Source organism: Drosophila takahashii, chromosome 2L (assembly GCF_030179915.1).
Source record: "Drosophila takahashii strain IR98-3 E-12201 chromosome 2L, DtakHiC1v2, whole genome shotgun sequence".
NCBI lineage: Eukaryota > Metazoa > Arthropoda > Insecta > Diptera > Drosophilidae > Drosophila > Drosophila takahashii.
In genome coordinates, this window is record NC_091678.1 from 29,219,662 (window position 1) to 29,244,120 (window position 24,459).

General features: G+C 34.3%; 2 long non-coding RNA genes across 3 annotated transcripts; both read right to left on the bottom strand.

Moving 5' to 3' along the window:
- Positions 1–1,072: 1,072 nt before the first annotated feature.
- LOC138912276 (uncharacterized) lies at positions 1,073–21,991 on the bottom strand. 2 transcript variants are annotated; one of them, XR_011417793.1, is made up of 3 exons: positions 21,863–21,991; positions 1,433–1,623; positions 1,073–1,368 (listed from the first exon to the last, which is right to left on the bottom strand). It is a non-coding gene; the product is annotated as an uncharacterized lncRNA (long non-coding RNA). The 2 variants fall into 2 exon arrangements; XR_011417792.1 differs by lacking the exon at positions 21,863–21,991 and adding an exon at positions 1,886–1,953 and having other exon boundaries at positions 1,078–1,368.
- On the bottom strand, positions 16,451–17,069 carry LOC138912051 (uncharacterized). Its single transcript, XR_011417699.1, has 3 exons — positions 16,944–17,069; positions 16,609–16,752; positions 16,451–16,544 (listed from the first exon to the last, which is right to left on the bottom strand). It is a non-coding gene; the product is annotated as an uncharacterized lncRNA (long non-coding RNA).
- Positions 21,992–24,459: the final 2,468 nt, after the last annotated feature.

Below are 24,459 nucleotides of genomic sequence, written 5' to 3' on the forward strand. Positions count from 1 at the left end.
ACAAACTTTGGATTTGTAAAAAACAAAAACAAACAATGATTGCCTCTGCTATGTACACTAGGGTGGACTTATTTTGTATGAAATTTCTAAGGCCATGCTCTCACCCCTTCATATATAGCCTTTTTGTATCCTTAATCCATTAAAGAAAGAAAAAGTATAAAATAATTAGTTTTAGGTGGTGCGCAACGGTTTTAAAGTTTATTACGCATATTTCAGATTCATCTAGATGCCGTAGATTTAATTTTATACTTTGACAGTACTTTAAAAAGTATCTTAATCACTTTTCCGAGCTATTTAACAAGGGATGAAGTCGTTGATAAAATTCGAGTCCCTGGAAGACAATAAAATAACAATAATAACGAATAATCAAGGACTTTTAGATTACAACTTATAAATATTACGGTCTCTGAAAAATAAGAGTCAATATCGTTTTATCCTAAGCCAGCATTTCTTTGACGAAAATTTTTATTGGCGAACGCAAAAGTGATAGTTAATCTTCAAAATTGTAAAATAGAATCTCTATTTTATTGTGAGTCACAAAAAGAAAAACGGTGAGTCGGGGATCGAACTCGGTCCTTTTAGTTCGGAGACAGAAGCTCTACTGGCTAGGCTACGTCCAACTGTTAATATTCATGAAATAAATTTCTACTTGACGCTCTTATTAGAGCGAAACCAAAAAGTTGACATGTTAAAATCTGACAAGAAATGGAATGGGGTAAGTTCCTAGTTTTACACTTAATTTTTAGCGAAACTTTAGGGCCATTGCGCACCGCCTAAACGATGCAATAAAATTTTTCTGTTTTCGCATAAATTTATTGGACACAGAAACCTACCATTTAAGATGCTGAGCTCAGTTGACCTTCCCACCGGGAAAATTCCTCTGGAAAATAACATATTTTCAAGAGGTTTCTCCATAGAAGCGGAAGGGACTAAGCCTCATTCACCCCTTACATTTCTTCCATCTCTGGTTTCAAAATACACGGGGGTGACACAAAAAGTAAGGGGGAAATGAGGTTTCTATCTGGATCTCTGGCAGAAGAATGCAAGACAAAATCCACTGGTTTTTCGACTTCCCGCATTATAGATTTTCCACACGTACCCAGTTATGGTTTTCCTCCACTTGCAATATCTGTTTTTCTACACCCTCCCAGTTTTGGTTTTTCCAGACCCTCGCAGTTTTGGTTTTGCACTGCTTTGCAGTATCTGATTTTCCACAATAAAAATCATGTTTTTTGTAATATTTGTTTGTGTATTTATTAATAATATTTACAATCGAAGCATTGGAACTACAAATTTTTAATGCCTGAAGCATTCCCGGGTTTTGCTTGGCCGAATGCAGTACTTAGATATCCATTTCTTGTCTGTCTTCTGAAAATATCAAACATAATTTAGATATGAATGTAAGACCAGGAATAATAATAAGAGTAATTACCATTATTAGGTCTCCGCACAAAATTAAAGGATCTCTCCAGAAATTATGCCTGGTTTGCCATGCCCGATCATTTACCCTCTGTTCAGTTGTTTTATGTCGGGTAACTATATCAAAAACTATGAGAAGAAAAAATAAAATATGACAAACGCAGGCGCAACACTTCTGGTCCCAAGAAGTCTCAGTCGGCATGGCTGAAATAAATGTAATATTTTGATTAAGTTAAACAACTAAGTTAGTACTGAAGTACTATTTATACAACCATTTAATGAACACCTCACACCATTTACCACTGGTAAAGATTAAAAACATTTCAAATTTCACTGAAATGCAGAATTTGTGTTGAAGATAGCATCCGGAGGCGTATATTTATTAATGGCGAAAATATCTGTGATACTAACCTTTGTAACGCTGAAATAAAGGTTATAAAAAGACAAAATTCATTTTATCACTCACCTTTTTATTGTTTTTTAGATTAAAATTAACTGTTTTCACTTTTTTTTCACTTTTTCCAACAAATTTAAAAATGATGTGACCCTGCATTATATTCTTGATAATACCATACAAAATGCAGATAAATGTGGGGTAAATTTCGTTGTAAAGTTGGGTCACACTTTGGCGCCGAATAAATATTTAAACAATACTTTTCAGGACCGTAATCATTAAAGGTTACGTATATTATAGGTATATTAGGCATTTTTCGTGTTATCAATACCACCAACACGAATTTTTATATTTTAACAACACTTAAAAATGGCTTAGGCCACGATCTGACGATCAAATTATTTTATTTCACAGAAAATGTTTAAAAATGTAAAAAACAACAATAGTTTTCTTTGTAATTTAATGTAATTCCTTGATAAATGTGATCAAATATTTTAATCGTCTTACCGTGGCTTTTCTCTATAATTTGGTTGAATCCCACATTCATCCTTATTATTATTTGAAAAATGTTGAGTAAAATAAATTAATATAATCATTATAGACATTATGATAATAATGTTATATAGTTTAATTTTTTTGATTAACAATTATTAATATTTTTTCTACGACTTTTAAAATTACTAAAAATTAAAACTAAATGTGAGAACAAGTCTTTTGGTTTTGGTGTAAATCATAGGATTTTTTAATATTATAAGTTGGTGATTTTTTTGTTAAAAAATATTATAATCGTAGTGCCACAGAAATCACACAGCGCATAAATGGCCTGATATTGATGCTACTCAGAAACCCACCCTCATTAATGCTCAGAAATTATCTATCCCTACACCGCCGCCTGCAAAAAGGAACAGGATTTCAAGAACACAAAAACCAACTTCTCACATTCCCGCTGGGGAATTGAGATTCGCTCAAATTCAAATTCAAGATAATACTGATATCCTTTTGCTAAAAGAATATTTCATTTACATTTCCACAACATACTTACATAAGACATTTTGTAACCGATTTTTGTGAACTAAAATTCAAATCGCATTGATAATATTAAAATAACATTAAATATTCAAACCAATTGATTCTCTTGCCCTTTATTACACGTGCTCATATTGTTTAAACAAATTCAAATGTTTAAACAATTTGATTCACGGCTTCCCCGCCCACCTGCCTTCCCTATTTATTAATATAATTCTAATCAAGGTGAAAAATTAATGTGAAAACTAAAAAATATCAATGATAAAATGCAGTAATTTGGAATTGCCTTTCTTAAATTAGTCAAATACATAAAGCAAAACATTGCTCCGCAAATTTGTTTCCCTTATAATAGTTGTCTACTGTGGATACCTTCCAAAAACCCTCCGGTAGCGAATTCGCCAAAAGTATTTGGTTTGTACTTACCCATGTGCATAAAATTAGCTTTGCTACATTCTTAGGTAACTAATTAATTATCAAGAATTAAAATCTTTACAAAAGAGTAAACATAACTCGGTTTAAATAGTTTAAAAATTGCATCTTTAAAAAACAAAAAATAGAAATAGAAAATGTAGAACGAGGTAGCAAGGCCAATATCAACAGGATTTGTTTTAAGGGACCGATGAAATAAAAATAAGCCTAAAGTTATCCTATCTCTGGCATTCATTTTTTTAAAATAAGAATTGGAGACATTAATTTTTTTTTAACTGTCGAAGGATAAACATTCCATCACATTTTAAAGCGGTTGTAACATTTCAAGGCGAACTTAAATTAAAACAAGAAAGGAAGCTACCTTCGGCCAGCCGAAGCTTATATAGCCTTGCAGATAAAAGAATGCTCACTCGGTGCAGTTCCAGGGATTCCAGATTCAGCGTTTCTATTTATTTAAATTTTGTTTTTAAGTAGTCAAGAATCAAAACGCCTACTTCCTACAAAGTTACAATGAATTTTCTTATATTTGTTTGAATATTCCTATGGGAGCCTTAAGATATAGCGGTCCGATCCGGCTCGCTCCGACATATGTACTACCTGCAATAGAAAGAAGACTTTCGGGAAAGTTTCATCGCGATAGCTTTAAAACTGAGAGACTAGTTCGCATAGAAACGGACAGACGGACAGACAGACAGACGGACAGACGGACACGGCTAGATGGACTCGGCTTTTGATGCTGATCAAGAATATATATACTTTATGTGGTCGGAAACGTCTCCTTCACTGCGTTGCAAACATATGACTGAAATTATAATACCCTCTACAAGGGTATGAATAATCCCTCAAATTTTTTAAATTTTAATCAAAATTATTATATTGGTTGTTGGAGAGCTATGTAAAACTTTTAGCAATTTTTAGTAAGAATACAAGTTTTTTTTCAGTGTTAAACGCTAATCGATTTGGAATTGAATTACAAACTTAACGCGGCGTGATAATCCATATTTTAGCAGTTTTTTGCTTTGTTTTCGATAAAGTACTGCTTTGAAATTCATATTTTTGCACTCTTAATTCATACAAAAAAATGCATAAATTTATCTGGGGACAGCAATAGTCAAAACTCTCCGAAATTGAAAAAGAGTTTAATATTTTTAACATGTAAATTTAATCAAATTCGTATCCTATCTATTTTTTTCTTAAAGAAATTTTTTTCAAATAATGTTTTTAGGCTTTAATGGCAATGGATTGGGAATTTAATTACATGCTCAACGCAGTATGACATTCTATATTTAAATAATATGTTTTGTACAAAATACTAATGTTTTAAATGAAATTAGTGTAAGGATTTGTGTCGAAAAAGGAATCTGTTTGTTTCTGTTTTGTCCATCTGTTAACTTATGCAAACAATCCATAATAATTTTAAAAAGATTTAAAAAAGACACATGTTTTTTTAAGTAGTTTTCAAAGGACAAAATATTTTTGTTTTTACGAATATTAAGGGAAAAAGTTCTGATAAAATCTTTTCTCGGTTCATAGAATAAAAATTAGGAATTTTTTAAATTTAAAATAAGTACCAAAGATAAAGCAATGCTTAATTTTCAATTTTAATTTCCGCAGGCGAAGCTGCGGGCTACAGACCCTGCTAGTATATGTATATAAAGCTATCAGTAAGAAAACTGGGAATCAACGCACCACTGGTTAACAATATTAATATGCGTTTCTATTACATTCTTATAACTTTAAACTGATTTGCTAAGATTTATTGGGGCTCCCCAAGTGGCCCAATCGCTTCCAATTGGAAAAAAAGTAAATTTTCCTTTCAAAAATTCTGGACGCTAAACCATTTAACCAATCAAATCCGTGTTTTCGATTAAAAATACTTTAAGACATATTACATGTTTAAAAAATATGACTGCTTAGATGTAATGCTTTTTACTATTTTTAGAACCCCTCCTAAAATTACAATTTAGCCAAAAATATCTTCAAACGTCGAAAAATGGTACTTCTAAACTGAATATCAAAAATTCCGTCGGTAAAGTTTTTCCTTAGGCTTTAACGATTTATTTGAAGGTTTTACCAAAGCTTTAGCTATCTTTTAAACAAAGAAAATAAGAAAAAGTCGATATATTATCGAATTCAAGTGTCTCCATAAGCATCATACGTTTGCTGCCTGCATATTGCTATCTCTCTCTGCATTTTCATACAAATTGTCAACAAATGATTCCGTCTCCCTCCCTCTCCCTCTGCCATGCATTTCCTTGCGCTTCCTTAAAAATATAAAATGAGCTTTAATACGGTTTTAATTTCTGTAGACCTTATTTTATAGTTATTGGTGACCAATCCCTCACCAAAGTGCCCCAAACTCATTCAATTAGAAAATTAAATCCTGTGGGCTAAACCGTTAAACCAATCGATACCGTGTTTTCGCTAAAAAATAGTTAAAAACATAATAAAAGTTTAAAAAATATGACGGCTTCAATTTTTAACTTTTTACTTTTTTAGAACCCGATTAAAAGTAGCCGATTTTGCACACGCTTGCAATTATATATCTCCATCTCTTTTCCACCCCCTGACTCTGCTTTATGATTGTCATTATACCCGTTACTCGTAGAGTAAAAGGGTATATTAGATTCGTGCAAAAGTATGTAACAGGTAGAAGGAAGCGTTTCCGACCCTATAAACTATATATATTCTTGATCGGGATCACTAGCCGAGTCGATCTAGCCATGTCCGTCTGTCCGTCTGTCCGTCTGTCTGTCCGTCTGTCTGTCTGTCTGTCTGTCTGTCTGTCTGTCTGTCTGTATGAACGCTGAGATCTCGGAAACTATAAAAGCTAGAAGATTGACATTTTGCATGCAGATTCTAGGAGTTCCTACGCAGCGCAAGTTTGTTTCAAAATGGTGCCACGCCCCCTTTAACGCCCACAATCGCTTATATACGATTTTAAAAATTTCAATATTTTGGAAAAGTAAAAATGCAGTTTTATTGTGTTTATCAATACCTATCGAAATGTAGAAGAAATTTTTTAAATCGGACCATTCGTTAAAAAGTTACGGCGGATCAAAGTTTTTCTCCATCTCTTTCGCACTCCCTTTAGCTGAGTAACGGGTATCTGATAGTCGGGGCACCCGACTATAGCGTTCTCTCTTGTTTTTTTCTTCGAAATACCATTACAAAAAATAATTAAAGTTGGTATAACTATATTTATATTTATTTTACTAGGTGATAGAACGGCCGGTGTTTTTGCCCAAACTTTACCTAAAATAGGAGATGGAGATTATCCAAATGTTGATGGAAAAATAATAATTTCATCAAGTTTAGGTAAGGTTGTTAACACTTTGGAAGAACTTACATAAACAATTTTCCAGATATTTCAAATATTGTTCACAAGTCATTGGACTGGCTATCAGAAAGTGCAATGTTAGCTTCATGAAATGACAGAGCTGCTTCAATAATTAAACATCTTTTAAAATCATTTAACGGTGAGGAAGTTACATACAAATCAGTTGACACTGTTACTGAGGTAGAAGATGCTGTGCATTATCCTACTGAATTTCTTAACATGCCGAATCCAGCAGGATTGCCTTTGCACGTTCTTACGCAAAAAATTGGTACACCAATAATGTTGCTAAGAAACTTAAGTCCCCCAAAGTTATGCAATGGAACGAGATTGCAAGTTAAAGCTCTTCACAAATTTGTTATTGAAGCCGTTATTTTTACCGGCTGTGCCAAAGGAGAGACAGTATTCATACCAAGAATTCCTCTAACGTCATCCAACTTTCCATTTGAGTTTAAACGACTACAGTTTCCTGTAAAGGTCTGTTTTGCCATTACAATATATAAGATACAAGGGCAGACTTTGAAAATAGCTGGATTAGATCTTAGGGACGATTGTTTTTCCCATGGACAATTTTATGTGGCCTGTTCAAGAGTTAGCTCAGCAAAGAGCTTAATCATTCTTTCTCCTGATGGCCAAACAAAAAATGTTGTTTACAGAGAGGTTTTAAAATAACTTTTAAAAATATTTGAACTTATATTGTGGACTAGGCCTATTTAGGGGAAACCACGTTTAAAAAAACGCGTCGAATCCTCTACCTCCGGGGGGGAATGTGGGTTAATACAAGTTTCATCCAAAACTACAAATAAATTTAAACTAACTTATAAAATGCAAAATTATATAATTCTACTGCAAACTATTTCATATGAAAAGTAGCTTCAGATATTTGGGTTATCCGCAAGCGAAGCTGCGGGCACCCTGCATAAATATATAGTTGATAAAGGAACCGTGTTCCGACAAACTTACCCCTTTACTGGTCCTGGGCGATGAGATCTCGACCCGCTGGATCCCGGACAGACAGACAGATAGACAGACAGACAGACAGACAGACAGACAGACAGACAGACAGACAGACAGACAGACAGACAGACAGACAGACAGACAGACAGACAGACAGACAGACAGACAGACAGACAGACAGACAGACAGACAGACAGACAGACAGACAGACAGACAGACAGACAGACAGACAGACAGACAGACAGACAGACAGACAGACAGACAGACAGACAGACAGACAGACAGACAGACAGACAGACAGACAGACAGACAGACAGACAGACAGACAGACAGACAGACAGACAGACAGACAGACAGACAGACAGACAGACAGACAGACAGACAGACAGACAGACAGACAGACAGACAGACAGACAGACAGACAGACAGACAGACAGACAGACAGACAGACAGACAGACAGACAGACAGACAGACAGACAGACAGACAGACAGACAGACAGACAGACAGACAGACAGACAGACAGACAGACAGACAGACAGACAGACAGACAGACAGACAGACAGACAGACAGACAGACAGACAGACAGACAGACAGACAGACAGACAGACAGACAGACAGACAGACAGACAGACAGACAGACAGACAGACAGACAGACAGACAGACAGACAGACAGACAGACAGACAGACAGACAGACAGACAGACAGACAGACAGACAGACAGACAGACAGACAGACAGACAGACAGACAGACAGACAGACAGACAGACAGACAGACAGACAGACAGACAGACAGACAGACAGACAGACAGACAGACAGACAGACAGACAGACAGACAGACAGACAGACAGACAGACAGACAGACAGACAGACAGACAGACAGACAGACAGACAGACAGACAGACAGACAGACAGACAGACAGACAGACAGACAGACAGACAGACAGACAGACAGACAGACAGACAGACAGACAGACAGACAGACAGACAGACAGACAGACAGACAGACAGACAGACAGACAGACAGACAGACAGACAGACAGACAGACAGACAGACAGACAGACAGACAGACAGACAGACAGACAGACAGACAGACAGACAGACAGACAGACAGACAGACAGACAGACAGACAGACAGACAGACAGACAGACAGACAGACAGACAGACAGACAGACAGACAGACAGACAGACAGACAGACAGACAGACAGACAGACAGACAGACAGACAGACAGACAGACAGACAGACAGACAGACAGACAGACAGACAGACAGACAGACAGACAGACAGACAAAAGGCTTAAATAGTATGCGGGCCGAATGAGAAAATATTAGAAAGCCTATTTAATGACGAGTGTAATAATTTTTTCAGTCAGAATTTTAACCTTGTTCGCACCGTAGTGCGGCTTCGAAAAATTTGCGACTTTGTCACAGCTATCACGATCGACAATAATGACTTAAGAAAGAAAGGAAAGCAAATCAGAACAGCCAGCGAATCAGCCAAAGCAGACTTGCAATGCTGGAAAAACGCTGGCAAAAAGCATCCAAAATAAATGAGCAGAAAATGACATGAACAGGACAGCTCCGGCGGAACCCAAAGAAAATGTAAAAGACAAAAAGGAAGAAGAAAGTGCACACAGTACAAATGCAGGCCGGAAACGCTTTAGAAGTTAGCAGACAACAATCCGAAACGCCGAGATGGGCGTGGAAAGTGGTAGCATAAAATAAGGGAGAGCGGTAGTTTTGCATTTTGTGTGCCATTGTGTCAAGTGGAAATTGCAAGGCGAGGCTTAGAAAGAACGGGATAAAAATGGCAAGTACGGAGAAAGGCTACGACGGGAAAGATGGCAATACAGCCCCAGGCGTCAAAGCACGAACAACAACAGCCACAAAAGAAGATGTCAGCTTAAAGTTCAATGGAAAATATGAAGAGTAAAAAGCAGACAGCAGCTTCCGTAGATGGAGGGAAAGTGGACGGGAAAAAGTGGGAGCAGAACCACAAGGATTCGGCCATTAACGTTTTATGGCCAAAAAGAAAATCGATATATGTACACACAAGCGCGCAATAATATGTTTGCTTCTCTTGTAGTTGGCCTCCTTTTCGTTTGCAATTTGTGACGTGCAAAGGTTGAGAACGTCTCCTTTTTGTTTTCACTTCAATCATAAAAGCCTAACACAAAAGCCATTATTCTCTGCAAATTTAAGAAGATACACACAAAAAATTTGCTTGTTAAAATTGACCAATGAAGATAGTTCAGTAACTATAAAAAATAGTACTTGAACAATAAAAATAGTCGTCCGTGTATTTGTATTTGCTTTGCGTTACGTAACTTCTTTAGTATAAAAGTATGCAACAGTAATTTTACAAATCTTCTGCGATGCCTTATTTATTATTCCCAACTAGGTCTAGCCCTTTATGATTCTGAGACATTAAGACTTACATTTTTTCTGTCTTTAGTCTTTAATAAACTTCCACACTAGCTGGAAGTCAATTGCAACCCGCACCTTTATATAGGTGTAGGTATATAGGGTGAAGTCACTTTTGCAAAAGGTAAATTGGACAACTACTTTTTTAATATTACTTATAAATTACTGTGAAATAACTATAAATAATTGTATATTTACTATAAAAATAGTAAAGTACTACAATTTATGCTTCAGTAGAATGTTATACCCTTTTTTACAGTTGCTATTATTACTATTTTTATAGTTTGCGAATTACGTAAGAGTAACAATTTACTTAGGGTCTGTTTGAAAATTATTACAGTTGATTTTACAAAGTTTTCTTTTTGTGTGTACGTTTTGCAGTGCCTGCTGATGTATTGTGATAAAATATTTTCAAGTTTTGACCAGCCTTTATCATATAAGCAGCTGCGTCTGTAACCATAAGCAGTACATTTTCTTCACTTAGGTCTGGCCATAGAGATCTCAATCCATCGTTTACAAATCTAGAAATTGTACTGTTGTTGACTTTTTCTATTTGACGGCAAGCAATCAAATATGGACGTTTTGACTTCTTCTCATCCAGTGATCCAGTTAAATTTGCTATATAACGTACATTCCTGTCGGTTGTCTCGTCTACTGATATCCAAATCGAGGGCTTTTTGATAGCTTCTGTCTAGATAGTTCTTGCGTATGGTACTTTCGACTGCGCTATGGGGCATTTGACTTGTTTTTTTGGCATAAATGTGTTTTTTACAAGTATTCAAATTTTTGAAACATTATTGGAAACGTATTAGGAATAGATCAAAATGAAATGTTACATACCGCAAATGTTAAGTTAACAGTCCAATGTTAAAATAACAGCTGTTAAAGTCAGGCGCAGCAAGCGAACACAACGTGTTCATACTTTGCTTGATTTTGCAGGGCATATATAAATTAATATCTCTTCAACGACAAGACGTAGAACCACAAAATTTGAAATGGATATTCATTAAAACTGTCTTTACTTTATGTTAATACTACTGTGATGCTTATTTCGTGAGTGTATTTGTAGCAATGGCTTCATATACCAAGTAGTCTCTCTCTAAGGTTTGGAAAAAGAAAGTTCAACTTTGAATAGAGATTAGAAGAAATGTTGAAATTTGTTGAAGCTGTGGGTTGAACCATTTTAAAGGGGGGTCAATTCTCGATTCGGGACGTCCAGTCTTAATGTGCACTTTTTGCGACTTTAAGAGAAATTCAGTTTTTACGGCACTGCCAAAAATGGGCAAATTAACAGTTTATTTGTCTTCTTCTTGTTTTGTAAGATAAAATGTTAAATAAATTTAATGCAAAAGTCTTCGCCATAGCATTATATTTGATTTGAAAACATTCCGCGTCTTATTTTCATGGAAAATATCTTTTTATACGGCATATCCAGTATTTGGTATACAAAAATGTCGGATTTTACAGGAAAAAGTCAATATCTCTTCAAAGAAGAAAGTTTTCAAAAAAAATGTTTTTTTGTTTGTTTTAATATGTTTCTTCATTATTAGAAAAAATTTTTTTTTGTAGGTTTAAGAAAAAAAAATTTTTTTTTGAATAAATTTTTCATAGTGTTTAATTTTTGCTCAAAAAGATGTATTTAACTATTACAAACATATTTCAAAAAACCAAACTCAAAAAAGTTGCTTTGTTTTCGAATTATTAATTAATGCCAAAAAACAGGTCAAATGCCCCATAGTACCCTGGTATGTTTTGATTTATGTATTTGTGTAAAAAAGTTCTAAAAATGTTGTTGTTAATTGATTTAAATGGTAGGTTAACTGCTATCATGGCTTCGCACAGATCGGAAAAAAACGGAGTTTCTTGTTCGTTTTTAGATGTTATACTATATGGCTTTTGCTTATGTAATTCTGTTCTTATGTGTTTTATAAGTTGCGTCTTACGATCACTACCAATCTAGGACATTAAATTCTAAGATAGAATAGAATTTAATTTATTTACATTTCTTACATGTTTTTGGCAATTACTGTAATGGCAGACTCGGTAATGTCTTTTTACCATTCCTTAAGCCGATCACCTTTCTTTTAAGTTTTGTGCATTTTTTTATAATCAACTCTTCACAACAAACTCTCTTTGAAATGATTATTTTAATATTTGAACATTCTGACAAAAGCCTGCTTTGATAATATGACGTAAAATATGTTGAATATGTTCTTGATATGCACACTCATAGAAATTTTTACCCTAAATCGCCCTAAAAAACTGACTTTTCGCCCGTGGATTTAGAAAATCGCCCATAAATCGTATCCGCTGGCGATTCGCCCGTGTATTTAGAAAAATTTTCTAAAAAATCCCGATGGAAATTTGGTTTAATTTAGGGTGATTTTTCTTGAAATAAGAAATATTTTCCTGTTTTTAGGGTGATTTGCCCTAATTTTAAGGTGTATTTTTCTAAAATTAAGGGCGAATTTTCTGATTTTATAGGCAAATGCCCTAAAAAATTAGACAAATTAAAAAAAATCGTGTTTGAGCATGCTTAACTGAATTTGGGAAGCATGTTTTTTTTTTAATCGTCTATATTCTGGGACTGCTGCTTTAATTAAACAACACCGGCGGAGGACACCGTTTCATATTATTGTATTGGTGTGTAGCTTATATGGGAGCTGCGTTAGGAGGGGGGCCCGATCTATACAACACAGCCGTTAGAACTGAAAAATCATGTTTGTAAACGAATTAGGGAAATAAATATGAGGAGAAAAAACAACTTACTTTTTTTGGTCGTTGCGAGAATCGAACCCACGACCTCTCGGTTTAGAGTCTACACTCATAAAAATAATTTTCTACATTTTAGAAAATTGCCCTAAAAAAATTTTCGCCCTTGAACTGAGAAAAATTTTCTATTTTCACGACAATTTTGCCATAAATTCAAGGCAGGTGACCATAAAAAAATATTTTTAGGGTTAATTTTTCTATTTTTCTAATAATTAGGGCGATTTTTTCGATTTGCTTCGATTTGACCTTTTCTAAATCCAACGGCGAATTGCCCTAATTTTTTTTCTAAAATTTGTCTAAATACAAGGGCGATTCGCCTTAAAAATCACTCCAAAAGTGTGAAATTCGGTAGCCCAGCGGTCTAATCACTTGCGCTTTCAACTTTGCTATATGAGGACTAAGGTCGTGGGGTTGTGGGTTCGAACCCTGTGTGATTCAACTTGATTTTTATTTATTTTTTTTTTTTGTAAACGTTATAATACTAAGGACATTTTTTCGTCCGAATTTTAAATTAAAGTAGTCTTTAAACCTTAAAAACGTATGGGAGTTCTGAGTTAAAAGCATCTTTGTGTTTGCTGGCAAGAAAACGGGACTAATTGTCACAATCGTCAGGAAAAAATATACGGTTTAGTTGCCTTTAGTCAAAATATAACGTAGACCTCAAGAAAATAAGATGTCTGCAGAGTTTGTTCGTTGTCTTGCGCGATGGGTCTGTGGTGCAGCGGTAGGACGCTAGACTCTAAACCGAGAGGTCGTGGGTTCGATTCTCGCAACGACCAAAAAAAGTAAGTTGTTTTTTCTCCTCATATTTATTTCCCTAATTCGTTTACAAACATGATTTTTCAGTTCTAACGGCTGTGTTGTATAGATCGGGCCCCCCTCCTAACGCAGCTCCCATATAAGCTACACACCAATACAATAATATGAAACGGTGTCCTCCGCCGGTGTTGTTTAATTAAAGCAGCAGTCCCAGAATATAGACGATTAAAAAAAAAACATGCTTCCCAAATTCAGTTAAGCATGCTCAAACACGATTTTTTTTAATTTGTCTAATTTTTTAGGGCATTTGCCTATAAAATCAGAAAATTCGCCCTTAATTTTAGAAAAATACACCTTAAAATTAGGGCAAATCACCCTAAAAACAGGAAAATATTTCTTATTTCAAGAAAAATCACCCTAAATTAAACCAAATTTCCATCGGGATTTTTTAGAAAATTTTTCTAAATACACGGGCGAATCGCCAGCGGATACGATTTATGGGCGATTTTCTAAATCCACGGGCGAAAAGTCAGTTTTTTAGGGCGATTTAGGGTAAAAATTTCTATGAGTGTAGCGTCCTACCGCTGCACCACAGACCCATCGCGCAAGACAACGAACAAACTCTGCAGACATCTTATTTTCTTGAGGTCTACGTTATATTTTGACTAAAGGCAACTAAACCGTATATTTTTTCCTGACGATTGTGACAATTAGTCCCGTTTTCTTGCCAGCAAACACAAAGATGCTTTTAACTCAGAACTCCCATACGTTTTTAAGGTTTAAAGACTACTTTAATTTAAAATTCGGACGAAAAAATGTCCTTAGTATTATAACGTTTACAAAAAAAAAAAATAAATAAAAATCAAGTTGAATCACACAGGGTTCGAACCCACAACCCCACGACCTTAGTCCTCATATAGCAAAGTTGAAAGCGCAAGTGATTAGACCGCTGGGCTACCGAATTTCACACTTTTGGAGTGATTTTTAAGGCGAATCGCCCTTGTATTTAGACAAATTTTAGAAAAAAAATTAGGGCAATTCGCCGTTGGATTTAGAAAAGGTCAAATCGAAGGAAATCGAAAAAATCGCCCTAATTATTAGAAAAATAGAAAAATTAACCCTAAAAATATTTTTTTATGGTCACCTGCCTTGAATTTATGGCAAAATTGTCGTGAAAATAGAAAATTTTTCTCAGTTCAAGGGCGAAAATTTTTTTAGGGCAATTTTCTAAAATGTAGAAAATTATTTTTATGAGTGCAAGATATGTCGAATATGCAAAAACAACATGGCCTTAATCTTATTATTTTAACGTGAAATGAATTTCAGTCCAATCGAAATTTGATTTCGACAAGCCGTTAAAAATATGATTTTGCATATAATCCGATGTCTAATTATTACTATTGATTTTACCAATTTTTTATTTTTGTGGACATATGTACATTGGGGCGGTCCAAAAAATGAAATTCTTTTCTCACCCCTTAACATGGTATATTAAAGTATGCAAAAAATGTATGTGAAAACAAAAATTTTTTTTTCGAGATTTAGACCTTGCGAAACGTCTTCAAAGTTTTCTTTAAAATTACTCATACGACATGTATAACAGTTCGAATTTGGTCGAACAAAATCGTTCTCCCATTTCTTGTCTTGTCAAATTATGAATTTCCTTGGAATAATTGGTAAAATACCAATTACCAATACCAATTGGTGAATACCACAATGCGCACCGTATAAGCGGGTGAGAGTAGGACCTTAAAATTTTCCATACAAATGTGGACCGCCCAAATGTGCATATGTATGTACATTAGGACGGTTTACATTTTAACGGTCTTTCCCGCGCATTACGGCATTTTGCGAATATGCTTCAAGTTTCTTTCCATCTAAAATGTATTCCATTCGTTTTTTACTCTTTCTTTTTTAAACCAATTATTCCAACAAAATTCATTACTTGGCAATTGTCAATCTAAACCTTAAGGTTAAAAGACTAAGATTATAGGTATCGTATGATTAATTTTTAGGGAACTAAAAACTATTTTTCATCGTCAAAATCTTTTAAGAAAATTTTGTAATTTTTGAATTATTTTTTTGCACACCAAAAGCTTTTATACTTAAGGTGCGATTTTTTAATTATAGTCGTCCCTCAAATATATGTAGAATGGAATGAATGTGCAAATAAAAAGAAGGTATTCAATAATGATGATTAATAACACACCAATTGATTACGTTGAAGCCGCCAATAATCTGGGTATCATATTTAATAGAACATTGAACTGGGATGACCACGTAAATAAAGCGATAGGCAAAACATATGGGCTAATAAGACCTTGTCACTAGTTAAATGTTTCTTACCTGTTTCTGTGCTGTTGTGATGTAGCAAGCCAACATAAACTGAAAATAGCATACAATAGTATTGCTCGTTTTATATTTGCTACTATTAGCAACGCATTTATTGCTAATTTTTTTATATGTTTAAATTCAAATTAATATCAGAATAAAATCCCGCGTAACCTTAGCTAAACAGTAAACCCACCTAGAACGCACTAATGTTCTTATCCTTCTAGCCATAACCTACCTTACCTTAACACCGCATTAACCCTAATATTACCTCACCTTAACCCCACATATTTTATTCTAACCATTGACACACTTTTTTAGCACCTTAATGCATTTTTCACTATTTCCTCGTCCTAACCCACCTTAGTACCAGTTTTTACTCTTCTTAGCTAACCTAACTTTAGTCTCACCTGAAAAAAATTTTTCCCTTTTTTTCGAGACAATGACATTTTTTCGAAGTCACTCGTGATATCACCAGTGCCTTATACGAATAGGTCATATGAGACGTCACCATCCTGTGACATGTCACGCATGATTTCACCAGTGACTTTTTCCAAAATGTCATCAGCAATTTTATTACAAAAAAAAAAAAACAAATTATTGTATTTTCTATTCATTTATTTAATTTTATTTATTTCATTGTATTCATTTACATTTCCTATCGGGTCTTCGGATTGGTGGGTTAACGCTCCTGAAAAAATTTAAAAAACAAGTATTACCATTTGCATTTAATATTCAAATAATTGCTTACTGACCATTAAGCACCGCATATAGCCCTTTGCGTGCTTTTAAAGATTTTTTGCCGCTGCTTTCGTCCAGATTGTAGTCGATAACCGGACTATCTGAAATATTCAGCTTCAGGCAATTCGATAAATTATTATTTTGGTCACTTTCTGGATCTGTAAAAATACATATACATATATTTATTTTTGTTTTGTTTCTAATTGTTACAAAGCATTTCAGCTTGCCACTTTCAGCTAATGCACACAGAACTTTCTAAGTTTTTTTTGCAAAACACAAATCACTTTAAAAATTGGTGCAAGTTAAAGTTAAGTCTATCACAATATCTTACATTTAAGGTAGCACTTACCTGACTTTAATTTATGTATATATCACTTGTCAAAAAATATTTTATTAACCGCGCAAAACACTCCTTCTCTCAGAAAACCTTTAAAATAATGCGATGCACCAAGTCTTCTTCTTACCCCTTTACCCGATTTCTTTTGTTTCATCTTCGCTGTTGGCGCGTGCCAATGCTCCTACACCCTTTCTAAAGCGATATATATCCGACTAAATAATTTGTATTTGTTTAGTAAAGACGCAATTTCTTAAAACTGTTAGTGTTATAATATTTAAATAAATATTAATGGACCATTTTTTTTAACTAAAAAAAGAACTTATAACATTAAGTTAAATAAAAAATTGAAAGAGGTAAATGTATTGTTTAAGTAAATTCAAATTTTATGAATAAACAATTTAAATTTATAACAGGAAATTAATTTGTTTATTTTGAAATATAATAATGCTCACAAAATGTAAGGGCATACACATGTCGCTGCGTCACGAAAATTATTCCAGCCAAATTTTGGTCGCTAGCTGAACATGACGGTTAAGCGCAAAAGAGAATGACGGACCGACCGAAATTGGCCGAGTGCAGGCAGATTATAAGACAGAAAAAGAGAGAGCAATATATGAATATCGGCTTCCCTTTCTTGCACGATAGATTTCGTCCGCAGTCTTCTACGCTGCGCCGACTTCTCTGCTGACGTCGGCAGCGGCCGTTCGTTTGGCCTAATGAATTTGTCATGTGTCAAACCAAAAACGGATCCGATCGCATAATCGGTGCGAAAAAATTAATTAAGTGCCCCAACTGGAAGTCTTCTGGGCTTTCAAAAGATTTCCACAAACAAAGCTTAAAATAAAAATATCAACTTGTTTGGTTGAAAACTGTGGGAATGGTTGATGTTTTAATCAAGCAATTTCGCATTTTTATACCCGTTACTCGTAGAGTAAAAGGGTATACTAGATTCGTGCAAAAGTATGTAACAGCTAGAAGGAAGCGTTTCCGACCCCATAAAGTATATATATTCTTGATCAGGGTCACTAGCCGAGTCGATCTAGCCATGTCCGTCTGTCCGTCTGTCTGTCTGTCCGTCTGTCCGTCTGTCCGTCTGTCCGTCTGTATGAACGCTGAGATCTCAGAAACTACAACAGCTAGAAGGTTGAGATTTCCCACACATATTCTTTGTCTTCCTACGCAGCGCAAGTTTATTTTAGCCGAGCGCCACGCATCCTCTAACGCCCACAATCGCCCACTAACGATTTTAAAATGGGTTCTGGGCCCACATCTCTAAAGATTTCCGAGAAGTATAAATGCAATTTTGTTGTGTATATTTATACCTATCGAAATGTAGAAGAAACTTTTCAAATCGGACCATTCATTAAAAAGTTATACGCAATCAAAAATTATATACCTATCTCCCTCGCACTCCCTTTAGCTGAGTGACGGGTATTAGATATTCGGGACACCAACCCGACTATAGCGTTCTCTCTTGTTTTATATACCTTTGGAATTATTAAGGTACTTACATAGGTATTAAACATTGCTCTGATTTAAAATAGCCAAATCTGAATGCGAACCTGAAATAAGCTAAATCCACCTCATCTACACGTCATTGTATTGTTTCGTTTCGAAACTGTAATAGTCGGGACATATTTGAGAATGAATCAGCATCACTAAACGAGTCGATCTAGCCATGTCCGTCTTTCCGTCTGTCTGTCCGTTTCTACGCAAACTACACTCAAAAAATTTGTTTTCCTAAATTTTAGAAAATGTTCTGAATTTTAGAAATTGTTTTCTTGAATCTACACACAATAAAATTTGCTTGGTAAAATTGACCAACAAAGATAGTTACGTAACTATTAAAATAGTTACGTGTACTTTGTTTTTGCTTTGGGTTTGTGTATTTGCTAATTGTGTGTATTTTGTTCTTGAGGAATGACTATTTACTTAGTAGAATTGACAATTTTGCTGGTTGGGGACCGTTTGACAATTATTACAGTTGATTTTACCAAGTTTTTTTTTGTGTGTAGGAAAAAAGGCCATAGAAACAGAATTTTATGAAAAACTTTTCTTAAATTTAGAAAAATGATTTTTTTTTTAAATCAATGGTGTACAAAATGTACTTCAGCCCTTCCTAGAATCTAGAAAGTCGCCATAAAAAACACGGTAATTTTTTTTTAATTTAAAGTGTTTTTCTAAATTAAAAACCACCATAAATTTATGAAAAACTTTTTTTATTTCTTTTATGCCTTTCATTCTTTCTTCGAAATGAAAAGATCACATTTATCAAGGATCGTCAGATCGTGGCCTAAGCCACTTTTAAGTTTTGTTAAAATATAAAAATTCGTGTTGGTGGTATTGATGACCTATAATATACGTAACCTTTAATGATTACGGTCCCTGAAAAGTATTGTTTAAACGAAATATTTATTCGGCGCCAAAGTGTGACCCAACTTTACAACGAAATTTACACCAAATTTATCTGCATTTTGTATGGTATTATCAAGAAAATAATGCAGGGTCACATCATTTTTAATTTTGTTGTGAAAATAGTTAATTTTAATCTAAAAAACAATAAAAAGTTGAGTGATAAAATAAATTTTGTCTTTTTATAATCTTTTTTTCAGCGTTACAATGGTTAGTATAACAGATATTTTCGCCATTAATAAATATACGCCTCCGGATGCTATCTTCAACACAAATTCTGCATTTCAGTGACACTTGAAATGTTTTTAATCTTTACCAGTGGTAAATGGTGTGAGGTGTTCATTAAATGGTTGTATAAATAGTACTTCAGTACTAACTTAGTAGTTTAACTTAATCAAAATATTACATTTATTTCAGCCAGGCCGACTGAGACTTCTTGGGACCAGAAGTGTTGCGCCTGCGTTTGTCATATTTTATTTTTTCTTCTCATAGTTTTTGATATAGATACCCGACATAAAACAACTGAACAGAGGGTAAATGATCGGCCATGGCAAACCAGGCATAATTTCTGGAGAGATCCTTTAATTTTGTGCGGAGACCTAATAATGTTAATTACTCTTATTAAAATTCCTGGTCTTACATTCAAATCTAAATTATTTTTGATAGTTTCAGAAGACAGACAAGAAATGGATATCTAAGAACTGCATTCGGCCAAGCAAAACCCGGGAATGCTTCAGGCATTACAAATTTTTAGTTCCAAAGCTTCGATTGTAAATATTATTAATAAATACACAAACAAATATTACAAAAAACATGATTTTTATTGTGGAAAATCGGATACTGCAAAGCAGTGCAAAACCAAAACTGCGAGGGGCTGGAAAAACCAAAACTGGGAGGGTGTAGAAAAGCAGATATTGCAAGTGGAGGAAAACCATAACTGGGTACGTGTGGAAAATCTATAATGCGGGAAGTCAAAAAACCAGTGGATTTTGTCCTGCATTCTTCTGCCAGAGATCCAGATAGAAACCTCATTTCCCCCTTACTTTGTGTGTCACCCCTGTGTATTTTGAAACCAGAGATGGAAGAAATGTAAGGGGTGAATGAGGTTATCTCCCTTCCGCTTGTATGGAGAAACCTCTTGAAAATATGTTATTTTCCAGAAAAAAATTTACCCAGTGGGAGTTTTTGGCGTATGTATGTCTATGTTTATGTGTGTTTGTGTGTATGATCAACAATTTTCTTGTACCCACCGGGAAAATTCCCCTGGAAAATAACATATTTTCATCAGGTTTCTCCATACAAGCGGAAGGGACAAAACCTCATTCACCCCTTACATTTCTTCCATCTCAGGTTTCAAAATACATGGGGGTGACACAAAAAGTAAGGGGGAAATGAGGTTTCTATCTGGATCTCTGGCAGAAGAATGCAGGCCAAAATCCACTAGTTTTTCAACTTCCCGCATTATAGATTTTCCACACGTACTCAGTTATGGTTTTCCTCCACTTGCAATATCTGCTTTTCTACACCCTCCCAGTTTTGATTTTTCCAGACCCTCGCAGTTTTGGTTTTGCAATGCTTTGCAGTATCTGATTTTCCACAATAAAAATCAGGTTTTTTGTATTAAATGTTTGTTTATTATACCCTTGTAGAGGGTATTATAATTTCAGTCAGATGTTTGCAACGCAGTGAAGGAGACGTTTCCGACCACATAAAGTATATATATTCTTGATCAGCACCAATAGCCGAGTCTATCTAGCCATGTCCGTCTGTCCGTCTGTCCGTCTGTCCGTTTCTATGCGAACTAGTCTCTCAGTTTTAAAGCTATCGCGATGAAACTTTCCCGAAGGTCTTCTTTCTATTGCAGGTAGTACATATGTCGGAGCCAGCCGGATCGGACCACTATATCTTAAGGCTCCCAAACAAATATAAGAAAATTCATTGTAACTTTGTAGGAAGTAGGCGTTTTGATTCTTGACTACTTAAAAACAAAATTGAAATAAATCGAAACGCTGAACCTGGAACTGCACCGAGTGAGTATTCTTTTATCTACAAGGGTATATAAGCTTCGGCTGGCCGAAGGTAGCTTCCTTTCTTGTTTTTTAATAATATTTACAATCGAAGCATTGGAATTACAAATTTTTAATGCCTGAAGCATTCCCGATTTTTGCTTGGCCGAATGCAGTTCTTAGGTATCCATGTCTTGTCTGTCTTCTGAAAATATTGAAAATAATTAGATATGAATGTTAGACCAGGAATAATAATAAGAGTAATTACCATAATTACCATAATTAATCTCTCCAGAAATTATGGCCGATCATTTTCCCTCTGATCAGCTGTTTTATGTCGTGTATCTAATAGATACTATCTATATCAAAAACTATGAGAAGAAAAATAAAATGTGACAAACGCAGGCGCAACACTTCTGGTGCCAAGAAGTCTCAATCGGCCTGGCTGAAATAAATGTAATATTTTGATTAAGTTAAATAACTAAGTTAGTACTGAAGTACTATTTATACAACCATTTAATGAACACCTCACACCATTTACCACTGGTAAAGATTAAAAACATTTCAAGTGTCACTGAAATGCAGAATTTGTGTTGAAGATAGCATCCGGAGGCGTATATTTATTAATGGCGAAAATATCTGTGGTACCAACCTTTGTAACGCTGAAATAAAGATTTTCAAACAACAATATTTCTGTTATCACTTACCTTTTTCTTGTCTTTTAGAATTAACCGAACGATTTTTCACTTTTTTCACTTTTTTGGACGAAATGTAAAATGATGTGACCCTGCATCATATACTTAATAATACCAAAATGCAGATAAATTTGGTGTAAATTTCGTTGTAAAGTAGGGCGACACTTTGTCGCCGAATAAATATTTCGTTTAAACAATACTTTTCAGAGACCGTAATTATTAAAGGTTACGTATATTACGTATATTTTAACAACACTTAAAAATGGCTTAGGTCACGATCTGACGCTCAAATTATTTTATTTTACAGAAAATGTTTAAAAATGTAAAAAACAAAAATTGTTTTCTTTGTAATTTAATGTAATTTCTTGATAAATGTGATCAAATATTTTAATCGTCTGACCGTGGCTTTTCTCTATAATTTTGTTGTATACCACATTCATTCTTATTATTATTTGTAAAAATTTTGAGTAAAATAAATTAATATTATGGTTATAGACATTATGATAATAGTTATATAGTTTAATTTATTTGATTAACAATTATTAATATTTTTGCTACGAATTTTTAAATTACTAAAAATAAAAATTATTTTATTTTACAGAAAATGTTTAAAAATGTAAAAAACAAAAATTGTTTTCTTTGTAATTTAATGTAATTTCTTGATAAATGTGATCAAATATTTTAATCGTCTGACCGTGGCTTTTCTCTATAATTTTGTTGTATACCACATTCATTCTTATTATTATTTGTAAAAATTTTGAGTAAAATAAATTAATATTATGGTTATAGACATTATGATAATAGTTATATAGTTTAATTTATTTGATTAACAATTATTAATATTTTTGCTACGAATTTTTAAATTACTAAAAATTAAAAATAAATGTGTCAAGTCTTTTGGTTTTGGTGTAAATCATACGATTTTTGAATTTTTTAAGTTGGTGATTTTTTAGTTAAACAAGAGAGAATGCTATAGTCAGGTTGGTGTCCCGACTATCTAATACCCGTCACTCAGCTATAGGGAGTGCAAACGCTGTACTCGGGTTGGTGTCCCGACTATTTAATATTCGAATTTCACCTAAAGGGAGTGCGAGGGAGATAGATACATAAATTTTGATTGCGTATAACTTTTTAATGAATGGTCCGATTTAAAAAATGTCTTCTACATTTCGATAGGTATAAGTAAACACAACAGGACATAGGACAGACAGAATAGGACAGACGGACATGGCTAGATCGTCTCGGATAGTGACCCTGTTCAAGAATATATATGACGAAGCGCACCAGGAGAGTGTGCGAAGGCGACTACTATATATACACGAAGAAATGAAAATCTACTGTGATGGTCCGATCATAATGAATAATACACCTATCGAAAGGTATTGCGAAAACTAACAGGATTGCATACCAAGACTTTAAGAAAATCAATTGGCTTGGGAGAGAGAGCGATGAAAGTGAAAAAGTGAAAATTTCGGAATTTGGAGCTGTTGGGGCCGGTGGGGATAAATGCCCCCTCACAATGTTTTAGTTGTATTCCTTTTGAAAATACCCGTCGAATGAGGGGTCATTTGTCAAAATCCGACTCCGTTCAAAAGTTATAGCCAAAATAAGATTTTTTTCTTCTTCCCAAAATGAAAATTTAATTCTGTTTGTCAGTTTGTCCAAAATATGTTTTTTAAGTTCTGAAAATTTGATATGACGTTCATCACATCGATATAAAAAACTTTTGTTCTACCACTTTTGGAAAAACCCGCTAGTTTATCGGGAAAACAGCTATAAATAGCTAAAATTCGGAAAGCCGTAACTTCTATACTACTAAAGCTACAGACTTGTGCTGCATCTAGTTTGAAAGGTATTTTTAAATGCTATAAACGCTTTCTATATATTTCAATTTGTGTAAATGTAATAGTTCAAAAGATATGAACAAAAGAACATTTGTTTAAACTTTTTTTTAGCTTTTTTTTAATTTTTTTAAAAACGGCTCTAACGATTTTCCTTACAACTTTGAACTGTATAGTCCTTGAGATTCCTTAAATTTTGGTATATATCATGTTTATGTAAAAAATCGCGTTTAAAAGTTATTCAGAAACGAAAATAGCCACTTTTGCCAGCTCCGAACAACTAACGCTCCCTGAGTATTGAATTTTGTGGGAGGGTATCCGAACTGTATTTTAGGGTCATGGAATCAGTAAATTTGCACTTAAGAGTTCCATATAGGAATCTTTTGTTCTACGACTTTTGGAAAAAGCCGCTACTTTAGCGGGAAAAAGCTAAAAATAGCTAAATTTCGTTAGTTTGTAAGTTCTACACTACTAAAGGTACAGACATGTGCTATACCTCGTTTAAAAGGTATTTTGAAATACTTCAACGCCTTTTTAACTTAATTTGTTAAAATACAATAGTTTAAAAATTATG